This window comes from Talpa occidentalis, unplaced genomic scaffold (genome assembly GCF_014898055.3).
Source record: "Talpa occidentalis isolate TD23 unplaced genomic scaffold, MPIMG_talOcc4v2.1 talOcc4.9, whole genome shotgun sequence".
NCBI lineage: Eukaryota > Metazoa > Chordata > Mammalia > Eulipotyphla > Talpidae > Talpa > Talpa occidentalis.
The window spans coordinates 18,665,733-18,677,096 of NW_023605305.1; the positions used below are offsets into that span (position 1 = coordinate 18,665,733).

An 11,364-nucleotide genomic window follows, 5' to 3' on the forward strand; every position below is an offset into this window, starting at 1 on the left:
TAGAGGTGGTAATAGATGTTTTGCTTGGGTTTTTTAAACTCAAGTACTCCCTTCATGGTCTCAAATCCTGAAGCTCTGTGTCCCTCAAGGCTTTGCCCAGAAGTCAATTCTGGGTTAAAAATACATAAGGTGGCATGTGAACTACCTCTTTGTTGATACATTCTTAGGCTTTGTGTGAGCCTATCTAGGTTGCTGTTTGCTGGCAATGACTATTAAGTAGTCATTTAAATATTTTATTGTGATGGGCCTCTCTGGTGGCACAAGGGGTTACATGTCAACAAAGCTATCCACAGCCACTGTACACAAGTTGGATCCCTGGCCAGGGAACTAACCCACATGGCATAGCAGACCTCTCCTGTGTTGCCTTCTGCTCCCCTCAGTATATTTCAGTTACTTTGCCTGTCCTGCTCCCCACTCTGTCTCTGGTGGATCCTCTCCCCCACCCCCCGCACCTCTGGCCTGCACATATGTATAAATAAATAAAAATAAATCTTTTTCTTTCTTTCTTTTTTTTTTTTTTAAGAGAGCTGGAATGTAGATCCAATTCTTGTGCTCCATTTAGCTGCCTCTGGTCTCTCCTCTGTACCCAGAGTGGTCACAGCTTACGCCAAAACTGCTTCTGCTTTTGTACAGAATGAGTGTCCCTAGCTTGGTTTCCAGATTCCTGAAGTTGAACGAATTGGATCCTTCTACGTTTTCCCTTTCCTCTTTCTCTGGACCCTCCTGTACCTCTTGATCTCCAGATTAATAGTTGTTGCATGTTTAATATCCCATCTGATGAATACAGCAGACACACTGGGAACAGCTGTCTGAGACATCAGTTGTTCAGGAGGGGAGGGAGTATGTTGTACTACCTAACTACTCATTCTTTTGTTTCTGTAGACCAGTTAGATCAAGGGCCTGTGCTGGGCATAGGCCTGCTCCTTTTGTGGCCTGATTACTGCCCTAGGCTTCCAAGGAGATTGCATTCAAGCAGCAGACCAAACCCTTTTGGGAGATTAATGAGTAGCCAACATGTTCGCTGACATTAGGAATCAACTTTCCAACCCCTGGGCTAGAGCTGTTCATATATAACCTGTTCTAGCTCTGGGGTGGAGTATCTCTTCTCATCCAGTGTCCTGTCAACTAAGAAAATTAAATTTCATAACTATACTGTTGACTTCAGCTTCTTCACATTCCTTGATTCTCAGCATTAGATAATTCACTCATTCCTAGCCTAAGCGGTAGTAAATGTCCTTGACAGCATATTAAGCAGGAAACAGGCAAGTATGAGTTTTCAAATACCAAGTTATCCCTGTCCTTCTCTCCATCTATTCTCAAGAACTTTTAGTTTCAAAAAGGCCTTGTTGAGTTCAGGGCAATTGGAGGAAATTGTGGGGACAACCGACAAAAGGCAGCTCATCTGCAGTGTTCAAAGTATGAGGCATGGCTAGGCTATCAGCCCAGATTAATTAGCTAAGTAGTATAGCACATTGCTGGAATTTGAGCACTATTTCTGTTCTTAATACTGGCATTAAGATGCCTGAATTAACTGTTTCCTTGTCCATCTTTCCCACCTCAGGATAGCCAGTCCCTTCCCCCAGGACCATGGATTATGTGAGAATGAGATACAAGAGTCTGGGTCAGACTTTATCATTCAAAAAGTCACCACTTGTTGCTATGCATTTGAGGAGTGTAAACCTATCCTCCGAATCACATACAGCGTTGTAAACCAATATCACCTCAACAAAATGAACAAGTATTTCGCTTCAGTTTAAAAAAAAAAGTTTGCATCAGATAATTCTCTGGTATCTTCCAATTCCTGTAGCTTCATGCTTCCTATCTGTGGCCCACCTGTAGGTATAAGATGGTTGCTTCCCATCTCTCAGGCTCTCTGGAGTTGGAATATACAGGCTCTCTGAGTCTGCCCTAGAGAAAGAGAAATACTTTGTATTCTTACATGATAATTCATAAACGTCTCTCCAGATATCAGTATAAATTATCCCTTTCATTCATTTGCATACATACACACACACACACACACACACACTCACTTTTGTATATTGGGACACCTGCTATATGCTAGACACTGTAGATTCAGTGGCAAGTAAGACAGAATGATCCCTGGCTTGCTTCATTGTGCTTACAATATATTATGGAATCAGATGCTAAATGGGAATTAAGCTCAGATGTTGTAGTTGGGGTAAGTGCTGTGGAAGAAATGAACAGGGTCTTTGAGGGCATACAATAGGGAGCAAACCTAGCTCTGGGATTTTCTTTGAGGAAATGATGTGTAAGCATGACATCTGAAGACGAGTTCACTGGACAGATAGTTTGGGGAAAGGACATGAAACTCCTTTTTAGGCAAGGGTAGAACTTTCTGAGATCATCACTGAAGACCATTGAATCCGGGAATGAGGGATGACATGGTTATATTTCTGTTTTTTAAACTTCACTTGCTCCTGAGTAGAGAATAGACAGTGGGGCCTACTGGGAAATTTTGTGTTGGCCCAGACAAGAAGTGAGGAAGGCAATGAGTAGGGCGATATCAGTGGACATGTAGTGTAGTGAAATAGATTCAAAATTTTTAGGAGATAGAATTAACACAATTTGATGATTGATCAGATGATGTGGGAGGAGAAAGAGGTGTTAAGGGGAGGGCCCCAGGTTACTGGTTTGAACAAGGAAGAAGGGAGGTGGTGGTAGAGAATTAGTAGTGCCATTTTTTTAAAAGATGGGGAGAACTGCTATGCACTTTGGCATAAGATCAGGGCCTTGCCCTGTGCCCCAGGCTTAGACTATATCTCTCCTGTGGATAATTCCTGTGGCTGGGATGAATCCCTCATAAGTCCAGAAAAAAGGGATCCCTCAGCCTAGGGTTGAGGTCTACTCCAATTCCTTTCTTCGTAAGGTCTTAAACCTCATTTATCTTTTCACATCTCTGGAAGAACAGAGAACATTTTTCCCTTTGTACAACCGGAAGTCCCAAAGGCTTGATTTCTGCCCTAATCACTTAGCTCAAACATGGCTAAGGATAGGGGCATCTGTGAGGTGTGAGGCTCCATTTTCATTGCCTGAACAACAGCAAAGAGAGAGCGAGTTCATAAGCTGTGGTCTTCTCTTTCTACCTAGCTTTATACCTGGAATCCTTGTACTGAATGAAACAACTGGAGCAGGGTGGGAAGATTGTAAGGGAAGGCAGCCTGGTCGAACGGGAGGCTGGGAAAGCCCCCTGATACAGCGATTTCATGTTCCTTAATTTTCTGCCTGTGTCTTTGCAGCCATCAGAGGACTCTGGAAACCAGGAGAACTACCTGCTGTGTCAAGGCTGGCCTGAGGGCATTTGCTGAGCACAGAGAAACCCAGGAGAGGAGCTCCACAATCTTTTCCCACCCTACCTCTTGATCTGTCAGATTTACCCACAGAAAGCCAGCCAGAATCCCCTAAGAGTCTCTAGGCCCAGAATGGAATCCTCAGGGCTTCAGGAGACTTTGGTACTAACAGATAACCTGTCAGGACTTCTCAAAAGTTGAAGGAAATTAACAATATCCCCACCACAATCTCCTAGATATGAATAAACTGGCAACCCCTACTGTGCCATTTCCAGTGTGACTGCTACCCTTAGCCTCCAACAGAATTGGCTAGAACACCTTGCTGCCACCACCTGTTTCCCACCCTGTCACACCTGTGCTGTGGATGCCAGCCTGGGCACCCTTGCATCCTCCAGACAGCTCCCAAAGAGAGGCTGGTCACCACCTCTGTAGCAGGCTGAGGAAAGCCAGGTGGAAGGTGTCATTTACTCTGGGAGGGTTAGTTAACCCTTGAGCCTGTTTGTCCTTCTGTGTTGATTACTGACATCGGAAAGCTTTGGGAAGGTAAGGCTTTTCTGCACTGCCCTTGTACCTTCCTCAGCCCGTACCTGACAGTGAGGCGCTCAAGAAAGGTCTGGCCAGGTGACGCCTAGTCCCACTCTGCTGACGGCTGTGGGCTGTGCAGCGCCAGCCCTGTCTGGGACTCCCTCGGCGGCGTGGGACGTTCTCTGCCGGGATGGGGATGTCAGCCTTTGATAAATTTCTGGCTGCTATGACCTGTGTTCTAGGCTGATTTTACAGGGAGCAGAATTCTAGAGAAGTCAAGAATCTAATATCACACGCTTCCTTTAGTGCCTTCTGTTTATCCTAACGAGGGGAGCAATGGGATGGGAGCGCGTTGGGGAGAGAATCCAGCTGCATTTTCACCGTGCCCAATGTGTTCTGATGAGCTTGGAGTCATTCCTAGCAGGAACTCAGATGGAATTCAAATGCAATCAATTGATTTACTTTGGGCAAGTTATTTAACCTCTTGAGCCTGTTTTTATCTTCATATTGATTACTATGAATAATAGTTAATTTATTTGAGTGCTTAGTATGTACCAGGCACTATGTCAAGCATTTATATGCATTATTTCACTTACTCTGGTCTCATTTTACAGATAAGGAAATGAGGCTCCAGGGGCATAAATCACTTGTCTAAGTTAAAAAAGGTGCTGTCATACTTAATAGCCCAGTCTACCTCTTAGAGCCACATGTACTTAGAAGTAGTGAAGCATGTCTATGTGAGAGATTCATCTAGATTGATAGACCATCCAGGTTCACCCAGAACTGAGAAAGTTCTAGGATGTGGAACCTTCAGCTGGGTTTACCAGGGAAGTTCCAGGTAAATCCAGCAGGTCCAGTTTGTTACTCTTTGCATTGAGAAACTGCAACCAGGACTGGCCACAGACTGCCTAGGAGTTCACAGGGCTAAAGCAAAAATAGACCTAGGATCAATTCTTACTTCATTTGCTGTGTATTTTCCTGGGCCTGTTTACAAATACAGAAAAATGTCTCTCCACATAATGGGATCTGAGAAACACATGAAATGTCTGAAATACCAACCACAGGGTCTACACATAACTACTCAACACTTAGATTTCCTTCATCTTGTTGCCTTGTGTTTCATACCATTGTGTCACCTGCCACATCTGTCACATACAGCCTCTCATTACCACTTGCAGCCCTAGAGTTCTTCTAAGAGCCCTGACTTAGTGGGCTTAGCCCACCACCCAGCTGCCCTGTATATCAGTCATCTCGACAGAAAGCAGAGAAAGAATGACATCAGCCTTCCTACCATCCAAAGCCTCTGGACTGTTTTGAGCCATAAATATTTTAGCTGGGTCTTTCTCTAGCTGTTGCCTGGGTGATGGTCTCTCAAGGGACTGAGGTGGGAGTGTGGGGGCAGGGCTGGCAGCCTGGAGCCTAGCTGCAGAGCTGGCCCCAGAGGCAGATTTGAAGCCTGGCCAAGAGCCGGTGCTTGCTGCAGCAGTTTGAAGGCTATTGCTTTGTCTGTCTTCTCTTCCCTAGGCCTTTCAGCCTCCTGCTTCCAAGACCAGCTCAGCCCTTGACTGCTACTTGATAACTGGGTAAATTGCTAGATGTCCCTGTGCTTTTCACTCTAAAATCTGCAACAGAAAAATCACTACTCACAGGGCCTCCCTGTTGGTGCAGAGTTTAAGTCTCAGCACTGTGAAGCTATCTGCAGCACAAGATCAATCAATCCCTGGCCAGGGAGCTGACCCACGTGGCACAGCAGGCCTCCCGTCTGGCCCTCTGCTCCCCTCAGCACTGTGTTTCAGTCAATCTGCCTGTTCTGTTCTCTGGTTGAATCCTCTCACCACCCTGCACCTCTGGCCTACAGCTCAGCTCTTGTATGCAAAAATAAATCTTTAAAGAAAAATCACTAGACTCAGTGTAGTTAAGTGGGGAAAAAAGAGGTAAAGGAGAGGTAAAAATCAAGTCATGATTGGAGAAGCTAGGCCTCATAGCCCTTTCTGGTAGATGTAAATTAGACAGTCTTAAAACAGTGTTGATGCTGCTCCAAAGACTGTCAGATGTGGCACTGCCTCCCTGTCTTCCTCAGTTTCTGTCCGTAGTTCCTTTTCCTAAGGTTTCTAGGAGCAGCTGGACTTTTCTGACCTGGCCCCAGGTACTCTAAGGAGTTGCACCCAGTCATGTTGATGGAATCATTTTTTGCTAATGGTATAAAAATAAGCCCCCAAACTAGATCTGACTCATAGCCTCTATGCTCTCCTCTCCAGTAGACTCCCCTCCCCAGGGGTACCTGTATTCATGCCCCACACACCTACTATTGAGAAACTCTACAATGGATCAGAATTGCCCATCCCCTGCCCAGTCTTGCCCTTAATCCTCTAGGGCTGGAGCAGTGAATTCCTTTGTGTGGGGCTCCCTCTGGTGGTTGGTATGTGCACTGCAGGATAATATGTGAGGCTGAATTGCAGGCTACCTTGATGGGGGGGGGGTGGTTTGCTCTATTCCAGGGTGAATCTGTCCCCAGCTCCAAATAACATTTCATTTCTTATGTAGGATATTTCTGCCTTCTGCTTTTCTCTGTCATTAATCCTCATAATTCAGTGATACAAGGATAGTCCTAATTATAAAATGAAGCAGGTTTAAAGAGGTGAAATGAAATCCAAACTTTTTCCTGTTTATAGCATTCAAGATCTTCAAGTGATAATGAGCTTTCCACCTTCAAAAATTGTCCTCAAGTCAAAATGGACTTGCTCTTCTGGGATATAGCATACCTCTGGACCTTACGTTATATCCAAATGTATTATCTACCAAAATTCTATTCATTTTTAAAAAGCTGAAGAAATGCAGTATTTCTAAAACTTGCACATACTGTGTTTATAATAACAAATGCTGTGAGGTATGGGGAGACTAATGACACATGGGAGTGAGACTGGCCCAGGAGATAACAAGAACATGAAGGCACCTGGTTCTCTTTTAGTACAAATTAGATGTAAGTATTTCTGCTGGCAGAGGAAAGTGAGAGCAACTCCCAGAGAAGCTAGAACAGAGGTGCAGGTAAGATTTCAAAGATTTATTTATTCATGCATACAAATCTTACATTTCTTTCTACTTCATAATATATCCATGTTTTAATAGTAGCCAATACTTAAATAGCACCTATTGTGCACGAGTGAAGGCCCAGGGACATTTAGCAATTTATCCAATATCAAGTAGCAGTCAAGGGCTGAGCTGGACTTGGAAGCAGGAGGCTAATGGGCCTAGGGAAGGGAAGACAGAGCAACAGCCTTCAAACTGCTGCAGCAAGTACATAGAATAACAACTTTACCATAATCTCATAAGACAGGCACTAATACTAACATCACTTTACACTGAGAAAACAAGCACAGAAAGGTTAAGTCACTTCCTAAAGTCATTTGATTCCATGTGAATCTGGTTCAGAGAAGGCTCTGGATAATTACCCTTTAATATTGAAAATACTGCCTTATATTTCCATGAATAAGACCAACATTCCAGAAAACAGTATTGTATTTTAACCCGTGGTTTCAATACCTCCACGCAATACCAGGGATTTGCATACTCAACTTGAAAATTAGCGATCTGGAGGGCTGTCCTAGTCCCAGAATAACATGAACAAAAGGAGATCCCAACTCATGACACATAACTGGCATAAAGCCAGTGGCATTTCCTCAAAAACTCAGACTTACGGAAAATCCAATAGAGAGTAAGCTAGCCAGGACATGAACATGTAGAAGAGGGATGTGAGGCCTTCCAGGTCACAAAACAACTGAGATTTGTGGTCACATCTGGAGGACAAGAACCTAACATCCTGACGTCTTTTATTACTTTCCCCAGGGAGTCTAGGAGAAGTGAAGGGGTTGAGACCCTAGATGTTTCTGTGAGATACAGGGATAGAATTGAATATTCATCCTGAGATCAGTTTGCAATGTCTGACTGAATATACTAACAAAATCCATAATGGCCACAGGTGTGGATCCAGAATTTCAGATGATGCCATTGAATGTCACTGGATTACTTGACTTTTCTATGCTTCATTGTCAAGTTCTTTCAAAGAAGTGACACAACTCCAAGTTTCTAACCTACTTAGCAGTCCCCGAGGTCATGGTGGTGGCGGAAGGGGTGGGGGAATCACTTCCCAATATTTGCAGAAAAGATCATAATATTAATCCCATTTGGCGGGACTTGGGTCATGAGTCATTAACATGCTGCCCTTCCTCCTCCCTCCATCCCACCCCTGCCCCCACCTTCCAGTCACTGTAACCTGAGGGGGTAGAGATGGAATGGTTAGATTCACCAAGGCAGTCTTACTGCAGAGTAAGGCAGTTCCACCAAACCACATGTACTCTGAGAATGAGCAAGCAAGCTCCTCAATGGAAAACCACAGCGTTCTTACCAAAAGAAAGGAATGAATGCTGGGCAGAAAAATCAATAGTTCACCTGTACAGGTGGTTAGGAGCTACAGGCAATTCACGGCATGTATAGCGGTCCATTTGTGTGGCCTTACCCATTTATACTAAATTGTATGAAAGCCCTCAAATCAGTTCATCGAACATTTCGTGAGTAGTTGCCATGCACAAGGCCCAGGGCCTTCAACATCATAGATGCACAGCAGGACATTCCTCTGCCTTCAGGCCCAGTGAGGCAATTAACAGACTCAAGCTATTACTTCCTCCCATAGGACTATAACGGAGTTCCTATCCCTCACAGAAAACAGCTTTGCTGTCATGTACCATGAAATCTCCCATTAAGAGTCACCTTCCATTCATTCACCTGAACTTGCATGCATGTTACATATTGGACTGTCAAGAAAAGTCATGACATATTTTTTCTGTTTTTTAAGCAAAAAGTGCATCATGACTTTTCCAACAACCCAATAGTATAGTAGCACTGTAGGTACACCGTGCCAATATTCTCTCTGTCCACCTAGTAATGAGTGGCATTACTGTATCTCAAGTACCCAAGGATATAGTCGATGCTCAAAATGCTTGTTTGTGGGCCTCCCTGGTGGCACAGAGGCTAAAGTCAGCACTGTCAAACTATCCCCAACCACTGTGGCATGAGTTCAATCCCAGGCCAGGAGCTAACACACATGGCACAACAGACCTCTCCTGTCTTGCCTACTGCTCCCCTCAGCAGTGTATTTCAGTAGATCCAGCTAATCTGCTCCCCACTCTGTCTCAGGTGAAGACTTGGACCCCTTGCATCTCTGGCCTAGACCCCAGTTCTTATATGCATAAATAAATCTTTTTGTAAAAAATGCTTTTGACAACAGTTTCTATGAATGGCCGAGCCTCAGTAGTACATGGACTATTCCTGAAATCATTTCATCAGCCAATTTGCCACTACCTGAGTTCAATTCAACTAATATTCATTGAATGTTTCTCGTATGCCAGGTAGTGTTAGGCTTTGAGGATTCAGAAACAAGATGCATTTCAAATATAGCACTCTCTAAAGAGGCCAGAAGCAGTTCTTTTACCAAAATTTGTTTGGTCAAAACACAGACTCAGCCCTGGTTTCTTTTTTTTTTTTTTTTTTTTTAAAGACATTTTATTTTTACAAGAGCTGGGATATAGGCCAGAGTTGCAGGGGGTGAGAGGATTCACCGGAGACAGAGTGGGGAACAGAACAGGCAGACTGACCGAAGTACACTGCTAAGGGGAGCAGCCAGTGAGACAGGACAGGTCTGCTGTACCATATGGGTTTCTCCCTGGCCTGGCCAGCCACAAATCAAACCCATGCTGCAGAGGCTGTGTTTTGCTTCATAGTGGGGTGCTTAACCCCTTGAACCACCAGGGAGGCCCTCAGCCCTGGTCTCTACATTGTGGCCTGCTCATTCTCCCTCAGAAGGGAAGAACTGACTTGGTATAAAATCTATAATTTCCATTTGGCGAGGCTGAAAACTTTAGAGTAATCCTTTAAAAAAAATGATTTATTTATGCATAGCAGAACTGGGGTACAGGCCAGAGGTGCAGGAGGTGAGAGGATTCACCATAGGCAGAATGGGAAACAGAACAGGCAGCCTGACTGAAATACACTGCTGAGGGGAGCAGCCAGCAAGAGATCTGCTGGGCCATGTGGGTTGCTCCCAGGCCTGCCAGCGATCAACTCATGCTGCAGAGGCTGTGGATAGCTTCATAGTGCTGTGCTTAACCCCTCATGCTAACAAAGAGGCCCTTTAGAGTAATCCTTGATATTTCTTTCACACATCTGTATAATCTGTCAACAAATTCTGTTGACTTTATCTTCAAATCCAGGATTCAACTGTGACTCATCAATGTTGTCACTTAATCTGATACAAATCATTGACCTCTCTTACTATGATCATTGCCATGGCCTTCTGTCTGGTCTCCCTGCTTCCACCTTTGTGTCCACACAATCTGTTTTCACACAGCAGCTGGAGTAAGTCTAAAAAATGAAAGTTCAGATCCTCTAATAAGTCCCCACCTCATTCAGAATAAAAGCCACCTGGCACTACAGGAGCCGCCATCTCTTCTCATGTCCAACTGTCATGTCTACCCCATCCCAGCCACAGTGGCTTCCCCGCTGTTTCTTAAATACATAGAGCACACTGGCTACCTGATGGCCTCTCCTACCACTGACCCTTCCTTCTGCCTGGAATGCCCCTTTTCTCCAGATATCTGACTCACTCATTTCCTTCAAGTGTTTTCTCAAAAGTCAGCCTCACAGTGAAGCCTGTTCTGACTGCCCTGTTTACAATTGAAACCTCCCATCCGCCTTTCCTGTTTTTCCTCGACAACAACCATCCTCATCTAACACACTATGGAATTTACTTGTTTTATTTATATCTGTCTCCCCTCATTAACTGAATACCTTTTAAGGAAATATCTACAGATTCAATTAACATTCATGTAGACTATGTGCTAAGCACTGTGCTAAGAGATGGACTTTCTGTTTATGTCTTATGAAGGTAGAAATCATAATAACAATTAGGAGCAGTAGCTCATGTATTGAGTGCTTCCTCTGTGTTAGTGTTTGCCAAATATCGTAATAAAAATGGCTAACATTGATCCAGACTCTTCTACATGCATTATCTCATTCAATCCTCTCCAAGGCCAAAGTGGTAGCTATTGCCAGCCTCATTGTAAACAGCTGGTAAGAAACAAGATTGCAAAGCTCGAAATGGGCAGTCACGATTTGGACTAAGGGGGTGGGGGCAGTGTAGGGTCTGATGTGCCAAATATTTAGGATTTGGGGTCAGCAACAATAGGTGAAAGATTGGATGTGGTGGCGAGGGGAGGAGAGAAATGACCCCCAGGTTTTGACTGGGGCAGACCACAGTGGAATAAAGTCGAAGAGAAAGATGAAATCCCAACTTGGGGCGCTTTGAGCTCGAGGTGCCTGCGGGCTGCTCAGGGGTACAGTTCAACACCGACAGGAGACGGGAGGAAGTTCCGGCCCCAGCCCCTCCCTCGGGCCCGAAGAGATGCTGGGAGAAGGCACGCACGGGAAGAGCGGGAGGTGGGTACCCCGCCCGCCAGGCTCTCCAGCAGCGGCGGCA

General features: G+C 44.7%; 1 protein-coding gene across 1 annotated transcript in view; it reads left to right on the top strand.

Annotated features, from left to right (window-relative positions):
* The window catches only part of KHDRBS1 (KH RNA binding domain containing, signal transduction associated 1), a 40,386-nt gene extending 29,382 nt beyond the window's left edge, over window positions 1–11,004 (top strand). Inside the window, exon 11 of the transcript XR_008550409.1 lies at window positions 3,261–11,004. The gene's annotated coding sequence lies outside the window, so the exon portion shown is untranslated. The remainder of the gene's footprint in view (window positions 1–3,260) is intronic.
* The last annotated feature ends 360 nt before the right edge of the window (window positions 11,005–11,364 follow it).